General features: G+C 42.4%; 1 protein-coding gene and 1 pseudogene across 6 annotated transcripts in view; one reads left to right on the top strand and one right to left on the bottom strand.

The window, feature by feature from the left end:
- The window catches only part of TGFBR3 (transforming growth factor beta receptor 3), a 197,995-nt gene that overhangs the window by 48,047 nt on the left and 132,046 nt on the right, over positions 1-17,902 (top strand). The gene's annotated exons all lie outside the window — the stretch shown is intronic.
- LOC144381761 (etoposide-induced protein 2.4 homolog pseudogene) lies at positions 261-1,317 on the bottom strand (annotated as a pseudogene).

Raw genomic sequence — 17,902 nt, forward strand, 5'->3', positions numbered from 1 at the left:
ACAGGGAGAAAAAAAGTATTCACATCAGTCCAGGCACGGGGGCTGGCAAGTGCCAGAAAAGACCTGCAGAGAAACCTGCGGTCCATTCAGACTCACCAGTGTTAAAAACGCACCCACTGGTATCAGGACGATTGTCCCTTACACGCACCAGAGACAGAAATCCCAGTTCCTCAGAGAGAAGGGAACAGACAGAGGGTCCTTGGCTGAGCAGGTCCTGCCTTCCCTGGTGGAGGAGGGGACAAGGAAAAGAGCTCCTATTGCCTCCTTCCAATCCCACCCATCCCCTCTGGATGGCAGGCGACTCAGGGGCCTGCAGCAGCCTTTAGTTTGGCAGGAGATGGATGCGGCGAAGAGAATTTCTCTGCAGAGGGTGAGCTACTCAGGGCGGACTGCAGGTAGACGGTCTTGCGGAAAAGTCTGTTGCTTAAGAAAACCACCAAGGAGAAGAGGTACACCTGGAAAAGGTAGACTTTGCCAGGGGTCTTTGCTTCATTGGCACTGATAATGAATGGAGGAAAGGATGGAGAAGAGGCAGCCCCTGATGATGTATGAGGACTGCATTGCTGTGAGGAAAGCCAGGGGCAAACCAAATCCAAAGTAGTAAGGCCGGTTCCTTTCTATGTTTGACAACTGCTGGTGCATTTCAGTTCCTTTATTGAACCAATGATACTCAAAGCAGTCCAGTGAGTAGAGAAGGGACATATGCAGAAGACTAACCAGCTGACTGACAAGGTGGATGGGAAGGAGACTCACAGACATGCCCTGGACGAGGGAAAGAGCTTGTGGCGAAAGGTTGAAGAGCATGTCAGCAGTTGTTTTGCTGACACTAGGGAATGGGTGAGGCTTCATCCCCGATACCTCAAGTGCCACATCAGCTGTGTCTTGAAATGAAATGGCATTTACAACTTTGCGAAGCACAAACAGAGGGAGCACCCAAAGAGCACTGAAAACTGAGGTAAGGAAGAATTCCAGCTATGACCAGACATCTCTAGGTTGTGACAGATCACCGATAATTTGGGCTATTACTGACTGTAGTACAGGAGGAAACACTTGATAAAACAAGAGGAGACTTCTGCTAAGCACATGTAGCTCACGCTCTTGCTTCCTTTCTGTACTCTGGGCTCTCCTGTGCTCCAGGACACCGCTTGCCCTTCTTTGACGCTCCTCCTCTCTCTTGTGCTGAATCCGAGCATCTAGCTTTGAGATGGTACAGATGCCCCAGATGGAGTCTTTGATTCCCCTGGTAAGGTCCTGGAGAAGGGTGTTGACACACTCAGCCATCTCTTCACCACCCAAGCTACCAACTACACAGAGGACAGAGAAGCGTCTCAAAATCTTTCATCATGAAGGACCCGGCTGCTCCGGCCGCTCCAAACACCCGGCTCTGACCCGCCTGGCCCCTCGCCCACCGTGGGCTGGCTTGGCTCCTCCTGGCTCCCCCTGGCCCCTCCGCGTCCGGCCGCCAGCTCCCGATGGGGCACTCCCAGGGCCTGGGCCGCTGCACCCACGCTGGGCATGCTGGGTCACCCTGGGCCGCTCTCATTTTGACTCGTATGTCGTGGCCCATTCTTGGTGCCTGAGCTGAAGGAGAACCTGTCAGAGAATAGGAAATGAGACCTCAGGAAAAAGTATTAATAACAATCTTATGATTATTTGCAACTTTCAAATACATTCAGAAAAAAGTACTTTTTTTCTGTTTAAATAATGTGAAGATTTTCTAGAAAGGAAGGAAAGGTTTCTAAGTTTTTGAAAGGCAGAGGTATACCATGCTGTCAGAATTGGGTGTTTAAATCAGCTCAGCTGGATGGCAGCTTCACACTATAGCCCCCGTGATGTTATATGAGCTTAGCTCCGCTTTGAGTGCTAATGAAACAAGGTGGCCAGAAATATGCATTGTAAAAAAAACCATCAAAACATTACAATGTAGGAGAAAAATGTAGCGAAAATTTAACATAGAAAGTCCAAATAGTTCCTTTTTCTGAAGGCTTTAAAATTTTTTTTTCTTAGGTAATTTGCAAAGACTATTTTAGGTTGTAGAACATATATGTAAAATTAAAATGACATTAGCTGAGAACGTTGCACAGTTAATTAAGGAAATCTGAGCTTCCTTTTTTCTTTGGTGTTTGTATCTCTCTTTAAGGTGCCAGTAGCTGAGTTTTCTATAGCAAGAGGACATGTATTTAGGTCAGAACTCATTTACATATTCCTTGGTTTATCTTGGGTCAGCATTTTCTCTGGGAAGAAACACCTTTTGATTTGGGAACCAGAATGCTGGTTCCTGCCTTCTAGTCCAGGTACCACCGTCCTTGCATCCCCCCTGCCCCCCGCGCTCCACGCCCCCCCCCCCCCCCCCCCCCGGGCTGGCCTTGGCTTATTCACTTTCAGTCAGTAAGTCAATAACTTCCTGACTTTGAGTGAGTTACTTAATATCATTCCATCTCAGTGTTTTCAGCTGTAGAATGAAGGCAATTGTATATCTCAAGTTGGTTTTGAGGAATAAATACATAAATACAAGTAAAATGCTTAGAAGAGAGCCTGGCACATAGTAAATATTCCATAGATGATAATATTATTATTGCCAAATGTGGATATTTTGAGGGTAATAGAGTGGAAAATAGCTTTTAAAAAAACCTGGAAATTTCCCCATACAAATTCCAAGGACTATTGATCATTGTCTCCATGATGACCTTAGTATTTATAAAATTCTTTGCCATTTAAGCCACCTGCTGTGCTTCTGTGTACACTTCCCTATGGGAGGTGTGGAGTTAATTTCTAAGGTGCTCCATTAATCATGAACTAGGAATGCTCTAAAGAAAAGAAGGTATAAGTACTAACTAGTTAGAAAATGAAATAACTTTGAATTTTCTAAAGCTGTGCCTTTACTTGGAATTTTAACTTTGTTGAATTTCTCTATAAGTGGATAAAAAACTGTTCCATTCTTAGATTCACAGTGTTCATAGGCAAAATGGAAAAAAAAATCGATAAAAATTGTCATTTTGAGGGGAAAAGTTTTTTTTTTTTTAAGATTTAATTTATTTATTTGAGAGAGAGCGAGCGAGTGCAGCAGGGAGGATCAGAGAGAGTCTTAACGGACGCGGGGCTTGATCTCACGACCCTGAGGTCAAAACCCTGAGATCACAACCTGAGCTGAAACCAAGAGTGTGATGCTTAACCGGCTGTGCCACTCAGGTGCCCCAAGGGGAAAAGTTTTTTTTTTTTTTAAATAATCGTCTACATCAATCAAATTCCATGGATGTTGTCTTAATTATCATTTTGTGTCTTCAGAGAACGGAGCAGATTTTGAACATGCTTCCCCCCCCCCCCCCAGTATATTGGCCATTATATTTAACAGTATTTGGGGGTTTTAAAAATAGAGGTAATTAATTGCAAAGCATTTTGATGTTCAGCAGGCAAAGGAAACACATTACTTTGTGTAAACAGAGGTTAATACGGAGTCTTTGAAGTCTAAATTATTGAAGTATTTGCCTAAGGACAAACTTCTTAACTATTTAGGTTTCCTCTGGCCTGTAATGAACTACAATGGTGGGAATAACACAGAAACATCTTATGTGTGAAACATTTGGGCCCTGTTTGGAAAGTATGATGGATCCAAGTTTTCAGGTTTACCTTTGAGTTACACTGATAAATTAGAAAACTTTCATCCTGTTTTCCTCTCCTTTTTGTGGTCTCATTGGCTCATGGTTAGTAAAGACAGAGCATATGTTTTTGAGAGAGATAAGCCTTCATTTTGTTTACATTTTAAATGATCACCGTCTCTGGAACTGGCATTGGGACCAAAGAATGTTTATTACTTCCATGTTAACATGGGGATGGGTCTGAAAGATGTTAAGTGAGGTTTATGTTCGGTTCTATTCTATGGCTTCCTTGGGCCCCAGCCAAGGTAACCTGGTTTTGTAAGGGCCAAGAGGACCTGCCTTATCATCTCTTTTTTATAGCTGTTTTTGTGTTTTTATCTGAAAGCATCTACCTTGAGGACAGAAGCTCTACTTTGCAGAGTAAAAAACAACTGTTTCTAATCTTAGCAAGCGGACAATAAGGGGGGTGGCCAGGGGTATACGTGTTTCCAGACACGGTTGTGTTTCACACCTGCCCTGGTTGTATTACTGGTCAAGCAGATCTTGTGGCCTTTGGGCAGGATTGCCTTGGAAGATGGAAACACAATAGGGATAGTTTCTAATTTAGAAAGACCTCTGCAACTCCAGTCCAGAAGGTTTTTTGTTTTTGTTTTTGTTTTTTTTTCTTTTGTTTTTACCTGCACGTGTCAGGTGGGGTGCAGTGTTTCCTGCTGTGGAAGTGGGGAGAACTGAGTCACACCTTCACGGAGAAGGGAGGAAGCACCCGATTGGCCTACACGATTCAGAAGCGTCACGGGCCCAACTCCATGTTCACTTTTCCACGGTCCTTCCTGTTGCACTAAACTCTGGCCCTGCCCCCTCCCACCCTCTGGGGACTGTGGAACCCCTGGGAGGAAGTTGCCACTCCTATGCCCTTTACTCTTCCTGTGCTCTCTGGCCGAGATCTGTCATGTGGGTACGGCCCCACGTGAAATCACAGTCCTCCTCAGTGCCCAGACTCCCATGTGAAGTACTGGCCGGTGTGGTTGCAGCTCCCGTTGATCCATTGTTCCCAGAGGCGTAGGAACACATAGCCCAGGCTGTAGAACCCAAAGAAAGCTCTGGTGACCTCTGCTATTTAGCAGCTGCTCCTAGCACCAGTCACTGTGGCAACTGGGCTCTGTTTATGGACATGAACAAGGACCTCAAGGCCGGGGCATTCACACCATGGACAGAGCTCCCCCTGGAAGTACATTGCCTGCCAGATTGCCAGGGCTAAACCAAAACAAAGACATACCAAACCGAAGTAGCTGGGGAAGTGTTCTGCCCCTGGGGGACATGCACCATGGCCTAATTGCCTGGTATCCTCCAAACAGAACCATGCCAGGGTGAGCTTATCTTGGTTACGCCAGAGAAAGAAGGTGGCAAAGACCCAGGTACTTGAATGGATAATTTTTTGAGTATACCCTTGCTTTGTACAGGGCTGGCCTCTAGCTATGGGTTTAGAAGGAAGTTTATTACCCAGGATCTGACTTTTTGAAAATCTTATTTTAGGTCCTGCTTTTATGTAAACTGTAAAGCTATTTTTGGGTCTGCACCTTTAGAATAGACCCTTGTCTGGAATAACTGAGTTTGGAGTTTGTCCTGTTTGAGTCCTCGCTTTCACAGTGATGGTCCAAGTATTCCCTGTGGGAAATGGTGAGCCATAGACATCTTTGAGCACACTGTGAAACCCAGAGCTTCCTTTGAAGGGACTGTTACGTTCTAGGGTGCTTCTAGCATTCTTAGGTTTTATGATTCCGTGGCTGGACCCTTCCAGCATATGCGTCTTTTAGCCTCATTTAGATGCTCACTGGGATACTTCACCGGGGTGTAGATAGATGAAGCTATAGTCTGTATTGAAAGTTCCCAGAGTTTGGAGCTGGAAGGACCCATAAAAATCATCAAACCACACTCCTCTATTTTAAAGATATGTAAGCCAAGGCTAAACTCACTCGGCTAATTTGGCAGAGCTGGAGCAAGTGCATAGGTCTTCTGATGTCATTCCAGAGCTCCCCTCCCCACCCTGTGCCTTGTCACTGTGAAAGTCTGCTTAACTGTGGCTTCTATGTCCCTGGGGAGGAGGGAGAGATGGGGAGGTCGAGAGGGCTGGCATTGGTGATTTGCTCTGAGATGTTCAGGAATGACATATATTTGGAGAAAGAGGGACTCTTACATGTAAGTCAGCCTTAGCTTTAAAGTGTAAAATATCCATTCATGGGGCGATTGGCTGACTCAGTCTGTAGAGCATGTGATTGATCTCAGGGTCATGAGTTCAAGCCCCACGTTTGGTGTAGAGCTTAATTAAAAAAAAAAAACAAAACTTAAAATAGCCATTCATTGCATTGAGGAGGCCTTGAGGTCTGCCACCTGGTCTTCTTGATCTGATCAGATGTCAAGGAATTGGGATAAAAGGGGAGAGGGTCCTGGGGTGGGGTGCTACTGGTTACGAGGACAGTGAGAAGAATGTGGGCTTCAACCATAGTCCCTTCCTAGAGGGATTCAGGCCAGGCTCTATCCCTATGATCCTTTACTCCTTAACTTCCCCTGTGTGTCCTGGGGTTTGAACAGCTGCTGCCCCTCATGAAGGTGACCCATCCCAAGGGACCCTTCACTGCAGGGAAGGACCTAAAGCTAAGTGTACTTGGTCCTCCTTCAATACTCAGGCCTTTGTGGTTACTGGGGTGGCTGCCACTGTTTGCTCATGGTAATTCCTTATGAACTCTCCTGTTGACAAACCAAACCAAATCAGTAGTGGTCTTCCTTTATCTGAGGATTTAAGTTAAATTATAACCACAGGTGTCCTGTTGGTTTCCATTCATTTCGGTGCCGAACATTTGTACTCTGGGCTATGGATGTAATGCTTCTGCCCTGTCTTGGCTGAGACACCTGTGTGAAATGTGAGTTTGCCAAGTGGCAGGCTCTTTTTCCTCTGGCCAGTTAATGAAGCTAAAATATTGACGGCGTTGATTGGTCATATTTGAGAGTTCATCATGGGCACAGATATTGGTATAGGCAAATCCTGTGCTCCCCTCTGTGTAATTGTAATCAAGGGAAGAAGCCCACTTTTCCAGGTATATGCTATAACTAACATGACACTGAAATTCTCTTGGGCAAGAGATAAGGAAGAAGACTGTTAGAGTATGTTCTGTGCTGGTTCTGTCAGGCTTTGGAGAGCAGACCTCAGGGCGATCTGAAAACCCAGTACCCTGAACTAGGTGAAGCCCTTCCCCAGAATGATGTCTGGACAGTCTGGAGCTGAACAGGTTTCTCTAGTATCTGTTTACAGTTAGCCAGTGAGGTTAATAACAGCTTCGCTGCGAGCCAGGGTCTGCACTGGCTGTAACTCACTTGTATTCTGGACGGGGGTCAGAGAAGCTGAATAGATTTATTCATTCAGGGAGCAGTGAGTAACAGCCACCGTAGCTGCAAAACCAGCTCTTTTCAGCTTTTTGATGATGTGCACTATTATTGTTTTTAGCAGGTTGGCTAAAAAGTGACCCTGGGAGAGACAAGGCTGTATTCCTCTCTGTCCAGCACTCACATGCTTGCTTCTCGTTTGCTGCGGTCAATCAGTAAACATTTATCAAGTGCCTACTGTGTGCCAGGCCCTGTGTTATCATAAACCAGTAACTTATTCTTAGTTAATAAATGATCTTATGCAGCAGGCGTACAAAGGAGCCTTAAGAAAGGGTGGATAATTGGGATCTTTTGTGTCTCTTCCTGCTCATTCTTCTGTGCCTTCACATCAGGGAAAGGAAGTGGAAGTCAACTTAAATTGGTTTATTTTGGTAAGAGCAGTTTTAGAAAAGGTTTGGAGAAGGAAATTGAAACTATTGAGACATAGGAGGTTTGGGGATTACTGCTGGAGTTTTCCTGTTCCTTCTAGCCCAGGGACTTTGTCCCAGTTACCACTGATAATGGACCCTTTTTATGTTTAACTGTCTTGTCAGTAAGTCAGTGACACATGCTGAGAATAGAAACCAGTACCATTCCATGTTGTAAACGCCAGTCTATACACGCCCCACTGGTTCTGTTGTTGTGATTGTTGCTGTGATGCTTAGCATCAAATGCTGGCCCTTTGCCTGGCATTTTACATGACACCTACAGGGTCCCTACCCCAAGCTGCTTACCTTCCCTGGAAGCCCAGGACCTTTTCCTGGAAGTGGTGGAGGGGAAGGGACAGGAGCCTTCCCTCTGTAAAACGTGGTCCTTGTTTGAGGCAATGAAGGGAACTGTGGAAGTTTATTTTAATAGGGAAGGCCTTTATTTCGGTAATTTTTTTTCTGTTAAATTCTGTTTTTTAAAATATTTAGGGTTAAGTGTAACTCTGTTCATTGTTTTTTGTTCTTTTGAAATACATGACTTGCAACGGTTGACCATGTGCTAGACTCTGAGGGAGGAAATGAAACAGAGCTGGAGCCTCTAGTCTCTGCTCCATGGTTGCTTCCTGACCCATGAGGGAAGAGAAGACATCAGGTGGCATCAGTAGAAGATTTTTTAACTTAATGGTGGACAGGAGAAAATGGAAACTGGACTAATTTCATTCAGTTCTTAGGTTGTTCTGTCTTTACCAGAGGGTTAACTGAAGACAGGTCTCCTGGTGGTTGTAGGAATGGCTTAGTAGGTATCAGGGTTTTGTTCATAGTCCAAGGAAGAGTGATGTGATGCTGCCTTTGGCTTTCTTAAGAGTGAGAGAGCCTCTTTCCCCAGACCCCCAGCATGTCTCTCTTTGCATTCATTGGCTGAATTGATATAGTGCCATCTGTCCTTGAACCAGTCACTGGCAATTAGTAATAGAGTTGCCATGACTGGCTTAGACTGATCAGCTAGAGAATCAATCACATTGCTTAGCATAGGGGTCTCCTGTCAAAATAAATGTGAACAGCCTTCCAGTAGAAGAAATGCACATCTAGTAGGACCATGTAAGGATAAGAGGCCAAAGACAAAGTAATGGAGAGGAGGTCCTGGCCCTGGTTTGTGTTCCCTCAGGTCCTAGACAGCTTTCTGTGAGGCCCTCTAATGTGGTGCCACCCTATATACATGCCTCTCTTCCCACTTCTAGAGTATAGCTTCTTAAGGCTAAGGTACTCTGTCTTACTCAATATTTGTGGCCATCAGAGCTGACACATAGGGGATTTGAACAAATTGAATGAAAAGAGATGTTTCAAATTTTTTTTGTGTTTACCTTTTATCAAACATTTCTTGAAATAAGTGAACCATTGATATTTTGTTCTTTAAATATTTTATAACAACTTTGAGACAAAATTCACATACCATATAATTACCTATTTAAAGTAACTGGTTACAACTCACTAGTTTTTAGTATATTCATTCATAGAGTTGTGCAGCCACCATCACAGTCAATTTTAGAACATTTTCATCACTCCCAAAAGAAATTCCATACCCATTAGCTGTCACTCCCTGGTATCCCCTTCCTCTAGCCCCTGACAACTACTTCTCTACTTTCTGTTTCTATGGATTTGCTTATTCTGGACATCCTATGTAAATGCAGTCCTACAATATGTGACATTTTGTGTCTGGCAGCTTTTACTTAGCATAATGTTTTCAGGGGTCATCCATATTGTAGCCTACATCAGTACTTCACTCTTTTTTGTGGCTAAATACTATTACATTTTATGTGTATACCACATTTTATTAATCCATTATCAGTCGATGAATATTTGTGTTGTTTATAGTTTTGGGCTATTACGAATAATGCTGCTAAGAACATTTGTGTTACAAGTTTTTATGTGGGCATATGTTTTTATTTCTCTTGGGCATATGTATACCTTGGTGTGCAATAGCTGGTTCATATGGTAACTCCATGTCTAACCTTTTGAGGAACTGCCAAGCTATTTTCCTCAGTGGTTACATTTTACATTCCCAGCCACAATATATGAGGGACTAGTTCTCTACATTCTTGCCAACCCTTGTTATTATTTGTCTTTTTGATGATAGCCATCCTGATGGGTTTCAAGTGGTATCTTCTGATATGTTCATCAGTTTTTCTAAAAAATAAACATTTGATTGGTTGTGTCAGAAGCTCTCTGTTAGGCATGAAGACATGGAGAGGAGTAACCTTGACCCTTTCTGCCTCTCTCATCTCATCTCCTTCATATCTTTCCTCTCAATTTATGTTCCACACCACTAAATTGTTTTGTAGTCTCTACACTACAGTGCTGTTTCTTACCTCTAGACCATTGCTTGTGTTCTTCCCTCTGCCTGGAATATGAATATGAATGCTAATAATAATAATAATACTGGTTAACTCTTACATAGCCAGCTAATCGTAGAACAGGCACTTGGCTCCAGAGTCTGTGTTCTTTTTTTTTTTTTTTTTTTTTAAGATTTTATTTATTTATTTGACAGAGAGAGAAAGAGTACAGGCAGGGGGAGCAGCAGGCAGAGGGAGAGGGAGAAGCAGGCTCCCCGCTGAGCAGGGAGCCCGATGCGGGGCTTGATCCCAGGACCCTGTGATCATGACCTGAGCCGAAGGCAGACGTTTAACTGACTGAGCCACCCAGGCGCCCCTCCAGAGTCTGTGTTCTTAAACACTGTGCTAAATATATATATATATTTTAAATCAGCTTTATTGGGGGGTGTGCCTGGTGGCTCAGTCAGTTGAGCATCCGACTCTTGGTTTTGGCTCAGGTCATGATCTCGGGGGATGTGAGGTTGAGCCCCTCATGGGGCTCTGCACTCAGTGCAGTTTGCTTGGGATTCTTTTCCTCTCCCTCTGCCCCTCCCCTCTGCTCACACAGGTGCTTGCACATGCACGCTCTCTCTCTCTCTCTCTCTCAAATAAATAAATAAATAAATAGCAGTCTTTAAAAAAATAAAATCAATCAGCTTTATTGAAGTAAAATTTACATGGACTAAAATGCATATATTTTAATGGTACAGTTTGATGAGTTTTGATAATGTATATACTTCTTTAACCACCACTGCAATCAAGTTATGGAAGATACAGATTTTTTTATATCGCTCCCCTCCTTCCCCCCCAGTTCTGCTGTCCCTTTGTAGTCAATATCCCTGTCCCAGGCACTTACTGACCTGCTTTCTATCATGATAGGTTAGTTTGGCCTGTTCCAGAATTTCATGTACTCCCTTGAGTCTGGCTCCGTTTGCTCCGCAAAATGTTTTTGAGTTAACAAACAAATTGTTCTGCATATGAGTAGTTTCTTCCTTTTCGATGCTGAGAACATCCATTGTATGGCTATACCCCAATTTGTGTATTCATTCACCTGTTGATGGGCATTTGGTTGTTCCCTTTCATTATGAAAAAAATGGTATGAACATTTGCAAACATGTCATTTTGTGGACATATGTTCTAATTTTTCTTGTATAAATACCTAGGAGTGCAATTGCCACCCATTTCTCCAGAGTAGATGTACCTATATTGATTGATTGATTTTTTTTTTTTAAGTAAGCTCTACGCCCACCATGGAGCTTGAACTCATGACCCCAAGATCAAGAGTTGCATGTTCTACCGACTGAGCCAGCCAGGTGCCCCCTCTATTGATTTTAGTACATATTTGTCCTTTCCTCTCCTTTTTGGTTGGGTAGCTTCAACTAATTCTTTTCTTTTAAAGATTTTATTTTTAAATAACCTCTATACCCAGTATGGTGCTTGAACTCACAGTCCTGAGATCAAGAGTCGCATCCTTTTCCAACTGAGCCAGCCAGGCACCCCTTAACTAATCCTGAAGAATTACCTCAGACATCACCTGCTTGGAAGACTTTTTTTGACACTTTCATCTTCCCTCTTTTGAGGTGGATTAGGGAGGTTCATCCTCCATGTCCCCGTAGCACCTTGGTTGTTGAAATTTTTCACTTGCCCATCTTTTCATCAGACCGTGAGCTCCTTGAAGATGGAGAAAGTGTTATTATTTCTGTATCCCTCGTGGTTTGGATGATACCTCATAAAATACAGCTAGATGCTCAGTAAATGTTTGTGAGTGGGTGACTGACTGGAACATTATTCAGCTTACAGGGGAGTTTATGGCCCTGTAAGGGAGGTAAAACAGGCATGCAAAGAACTGTAACGTAAAGTAGAAATTGAGAAAGCTGAAGAACAAAGTCTATGGGAATTCAAAGAGAGAGATGGCTTTTAATGGGGATGGTTTGAGAGGTTAACACGGGAGGTGGAATTTTAACTGAGCCCCAAAAGATAGATGTAGTTGTATAGAGATACTATTGGTTCTAAAAGGATTTAACTTGAACTTCTGTCCCAGAAGGTTGAGCAGGTTGGAGGTTGAAGGCTGTGTTTGGGCCAGTCGCACTAAGTTGCCCTGTTTTGTAATGCTTTGCTATTCCCAGCAGGTACTAGGTACTAGGTACTAGTACCAGCAGGTGTTAGGGGATACTGAAAATGTTTTCTATTTGGCAGTAGAAGAATAGGAATATGTTTCTCTGTGTGTCTTTCTGTTATCTCTCTAAATTCTAAGTCTTCTGGACTGGAAAACAAAAGCTTCTCTTATCTTCTCTTCTTCTTACCCCGTGATGTTATAACAGTCACACAAGTCACATCATTGCCAAGGCCCTGCCTCGGAGGTTGTCTCATCTCTCTGGTTACCTGGCTGCACCTTTCAGCATGTTTGTCTACTTTTCTACTTTATTATATGTTCATAGAATATTATAGCTGGAAGCTTTCAAAATAATCAAATATTGGGGTCTCATTTTACAGATGAGAATTGACCTTGAGACCCATACCGTTGCCTGGTTAATAATAGTGGTGTTAAAAGCTGCCCTTTACTGGGCACGTTAGCATGTGTCCTATAATTCCTGTGACAGCCTTGCAAGGTATAGGTGTGTCCCCATTTTACAAATCAGAAAACCGAAGCAAAGTCTCAGGTGGCACAATGCAGAATGAGGAGTCAAAACCAGATGTTTTCACTACTGCCTGCTACTGAGCCCAGGCAAGATCCTGGGTCTGCTGGGTCACTGGCCACAGAGGAGGAGGAAGTGGGGCCAAAGCCCTCAAGTAGAGGAGAGGCTGTTATCACACAAGTGAAGTAGAGTAAGGTTCTCTGCTGCCTACGGAGACACTGGGGTGGTGGTTTCTTTGAACCGCATATGATGCTGCCCCAAATAAGACCTCCAGAGCAGAAAACTACTCAGCCAGTGTTGGCTTTAATCAAAATTATTTATATGATAGAGTATGTGTTTTTAGTGTTTAATCATACAAATAAAACTGTTTGTGTTCATTATACAACTTATACTTAAAATACACGTGCATGGTAAAAAGTTAAATAAGAGAGACCCAGAGCAGCGTCCCAGTGCCCATTCAGCTCCCTGACCCCACTCTAGCACCACCCCCACCATAGGTAAGAACTATTTACAGTTAGAATTATGTATTCAGTCCTTTTTCTCTGTGCACTTATGTACATCTACACATAGTTTTAGGGAGTTAATAAGTTGTATCATTTTTTTTTTTAAGTTGTATCATTCTTTACGTACTTTTCTATAATTTTTAAAAAAAGCTTAATATGTCATTAAGATGTTTCTGTCAGTATAAATAACACTTTTAACTGCAGTATATATATTTCATGGTACAGATGTACCCTCCTGAACATTTAGGTTATTTCTAGTATTTCTCTATTGTAAATACTATGGCAGTTAACACCTATGCCTGTAACACTGTAATACCTTTACAGTTATGTTGTAATACCTTTACAGAGGTGTTGGCCACTTCAGTTGCTACCCAAACCTGGCTGAGAATATTTTGCAAAGGGCTCAGAATATTCTTATTGGCCTTTATTATTGAATGGTCACACCCTCTGAAATGTATTAACTGGGCATTATGATTGCTTTATAGGCAAAAGGTTAGTAACTACCTAATACGTACTAGGTACTTTCTTATGTATTATCTCACTGAAATCTTTTAACAATCTCAAGAAGAATGTGCTGCTATTACCATGTATCTGAAACAAAGACTTGGAGAGATTGTGACTTGCTTTAAGTGACATGGCTTCTAAGGAGCCAATTCAGAATTTGAACCCTTGTCTTCTGATACCAATTCAGTGTCTCTTCCCCCATTGTCCTGAAGCCGGTCCATTCTCTTCTTAAAGTCTTTAAGGAGAAAAATTATAGGAAGTAAAATGTCTTTGAAATAACACATCGTAGCATGAGTAGAGAAAGATCGGGCATCCCCTAGATTGGGGGTGGAGTGGGGTGCGCCTCTATCTCTGTCATCATGCGTAGAGGTATGATTCATGACTTCGGGAGGCTGTGAGAGCAGCTACACTGAGAGACCTTGGTGCCCTGACAGCAATGTCCTGCTATTGTGGGCTGTGGATTTAGTATCATGCTAAAAAAATAAATCACCACCAGGAAAGGCTCTATGTTAGATGCAGCTGACTCTGGAGGCCCTCCCCCCAATAGGAGAATGGCCCTCAGTGAAAAGATTTTCTCTGCTCCGTTTGAGTTTTCATTTCCGTATGGGTCAGAGGTTATTTCCAACTGGTGGGATGCCTTAGCTCTTTGAGAAGTGGCCCTCTGTACAGGGACGGTGGAGTGGGGTGATGGTCAGAATTGAAGGGTTGTTTTGAGCTCTTCCAAGGAAGGACCCTGTATTTGTAGGTCCCCTGAAGTAGGTATGAACAGCCTTTCCTCCCAGAGGCGAAGGTTGAGCACTTTGAAAAGAGAAATCAGTTCTGCTCTTCTGGCAAAATGACCCGTGTCCATGGGTCGTAGGAGGATCCTGTTGACAGTAAAATAATCAAAAATTTAAAACGAAGTTATCAAATATATTTGAGGAGGAAAATTAAGAAAACCTGAAAAAAAAAAAAACAACGGAATACAAATCCCTTATAGAGTAAATAATGTTCTCACAATGAATGTGTCAGCATTTTTAACAGATGTGTGCTCAAGTGTGTGGTGATTCAGTATGTATATAAAAGTCGCAAGCACAAATGTAGTCAATGTTTACATTAAACTTCCCACCTCCAAAACACACACGGAAGGTCCCACTTGTGTATGTGTAATTACATCTCTGAAAACTCCCTCGGTCGCTTTTTTCTCCTCCTTTCCTCAAACACATATTTTGCTTACTTCCCCAAAGATACATGATATATATGAGAGAACATACTCAATTGCCTCACACCTCTCTGAGTAGTGTATGAAGTGTAACGTTTTGAAACACCAGGGACACAGGTCCACTGGGAATCCTAAACGCTGGTTTCCAGCCACAACTGTGCTGGAATGAAAATAGAAAACAATGAGGCATGTGCAGAGTCAGCTTTTCTCTGTGTCTCAGCTCAGCAGTTTTCCTGCTGTCCTAAACTTTACTTTTAAAAAAGCCAGGGAAAAAGAGGAAATGATCCAGTGTTTTAGAATTTTGATATAAAATAACAGTTAAGGTTAAGGTTGTGGGGGACACTTACTAAAAAACCAAAGCTTAGTTAATGGTGAGAAGTCTCACTGTTCTTTGCTTGGTTGTGAGGACTTGCGTGTGTGCGCACACAACACAATACACAGCTCACCACACACGTGAAAACAAATGCAGCCATGGATTTTCATGGTGGCATGGTACCAGCTGCATTTGGTCCTCATGAAGCCTGGGTTTTATTTTTGCTTCTGCTGCCCACTTGCTGTGGAACCTTGGAAATACCATTTTATTCATTCATCACCCAAATAATTCCATTGGACAAGTATTTATTGAGTACTTACTATGTACGAGGTCCTGTCTAGGGGCTGGGAAGGATTAATAAGAAAACACTTGACTTGACTCTAATATGCTTAGATGTGGGGGGAATCATGCAGCTTGGTGCTATGATGTGTGCCCATCAGAGAGGAACCAGCCTGTTGCAGGAATCCAGAGGAAGGGGTGAGTTTTGTCTAGCTGAGAGAGGCTTCATGGAGGCAGTGAAGACCATTAGGGTGAGTGTTAAAAGTCTAGGTGGGCCTTCAGCATGTTAGGGACGGGGAGTGAAGATGAGGTGCCAGAGCTGGGGATGCAGAAGGCCTTTCTGGATGACCAGACCCCAGAAGAGAGTGGTGCTGTGTTGTGGTAGGTGCTGACAGCCAAGCTAAACTGTCCCTTAATTTCTCTGGGCCTCAGTTTCCTCATCTGCAAAAAAGGCAGATGAGATTTCTTTCTGTTTCAATGTGCCAAAGAAAGAGAATATTATGTTTGCCCCATAGGCATGCAAATCACAACTGGTCCAATGGGTCTTATACCTTAGTATTTGAAAACAATTAGGTTTTTAGCCCTTTATGAAAAGTAAACATCAAAAAGCACCCCCCCCCCTTTTTCTGTTTTAGCACCATTATTACTAGGATATTATTTACTATGGGCAGGACTTACAGAAACTTGTTTGGTAAATAGGAAGAAAACCCTAAGTGATGTGTCAAACCTTTTTCATGAATGGTGCAGGAATCCAAATTGACATTCTGTAGTTTACATTGAAAACTTCGTTAGCGAAGTATTATTTCAAACATGTGTATATGCATCTGTAAAAGGAGAAAAGCCAAGACAGAGGGAAATGTGAACATCAAGTACATTCACATTCTCTCCCTGTTATCAGTAGCATTTTTCAGAAAGTACTGATTAAAAATGAAGGCTCTTTCCAGTTTTTGGTTTACTTGCCTTGTAGCATACCAAGTCAAGGCTGAGCTGGGGGCCATCTTCCAGAAAGCAAAGACTTCCTTTCTGACTGGAAATAATCCGTATTTTGTTTGACCTTCAGAATACTCATGGCCTTGCTGGAATACATGGGCCAACATTTGTCCTGGCAAGGCCAGCACAGTTTAAGATTGGGGTCTACAGAGCTTGCTTTATAGGCAGTTAAAAGCAGAGGGAGAAAGGTAACTACAGTAACTCAGACATTTGCATCCTTTCCAGCTTAAAAATCAAGGAGGTGATTTAAGACAGGCAATATTTGAAAACAAACACCAACAATGAAATAACAAAAACACTTCTTGCATTTCCTATTTGTCTAAATTTTTGAGAACTTTGCCAAGGTCAGAGTGTTCTTTTGCAAGTGACCTTGTCATGAAGAGGGATTACATCTCACATATTACACTGTGCTGATATCTACAATCTTCTCCTAAAGATTGTCAAATATGGACCTTGGAAAAGCACAATTTCCATGCCTTTTGAACAGTATATTGTTTATGATGCTTTGTTTGTAAAAATACTATCAGATGGCTAGGGATTTGCATTAACACACTAATGCTAACTGGAATTAGACCTTGTGGTAGTTTTTTTCCTCCATCGAGTTAGAAGCAAAGTCCACAGCCCAAGGTGGAGTTAAAAGTTATTGTTCTTATTTTAAAGCAAATGCATAACTAGAATTCTTGTTGTATACTGGGTTCTTGAGTTGTTAGCGAGGCCAGTAATTTTCACTACTTAGGGCCACAGTTTGATTTTGTCAAATGCATAGTTGATGAGATGATAAATGATAAGGTACTCAGTGATTAGATGGATTCATATGTGGTGACAGGATGTTTTCTTTTTTTTTTTTAATTTTTATTTTTTAAAGATTTTATTTATTTATTTGAGAGAGAGAGAGCACATGAGAGGGGGGAGGGTCAGAGGGAGAAGCAGACTCCCTGCCGAGCAGGGAGCCCGATGTGGGACTCGATCCAGGGACTCCAGGATCATGACCTGAGCCGAAGGCAGTCGCTTAACCAACTGAGCCACCCAGGCGCCCCAGGATGTTTTCTTTAATAAGAATATCGGTTATATGGGAGTAATTAAAAATAATCATATCCTACTATAGTTGAAGTTCTGTATTAATTTAGGGGAAAAAGTGGTGAAATAAGGATGGTTTATTCTGCTTACATAGAGGGATATAAAAAATACATGTAATTAAATTTCTTAAAGCTCCATTTTGCTCTTAATGTGCTCCCACCAGGTAAAGCTGTACTTGAATGTTAATGCTTATAGCATAAGTCTAAAGTTTCAGTTAAGGCCAATAGGTGTGAACCACAGTCTCTAGTGATTTTCAAAATAAAATCCCAGAAAGACCCCACAGCTGGAACAGGTGGTATGCTCACTTTAAAAAGTGAGCATTTTGGAATCCAAGGAGAATCCGACACTGTCTAATTGCTGTTAGGATGATTCCAACATCAGCATTGTGCACCAGCTCATTTTGTTGGCTGTTAGCTGTGTGAATATTTGCCATTCATGCACTTACAAAAGAGAAATACCTGATAAAAAAAAGAATAGATATAGAAAAATATGTTATACAGTGTCTATCCAGTCCCTATTTATACGTATTTGCTTACTGTAGTTGAGAAAGCAGGAGTGGTGAGTGAAGCTCAGGGGTTAATATGAAAAA

This window comes from Halichoerus grypus, chromosome 5 (assembly GCF_964656455.1).
Source record: "Halichoerus grypus chromosome 5, mHalGry1.hap1.1, whole genome shotgun sequence".
Lineage (NCBI taxonomy): Eukaryota > Metazoa > Chordata > Mammalia > Carnivora > Phocidae > Halichoerus > Halichoerus grypus.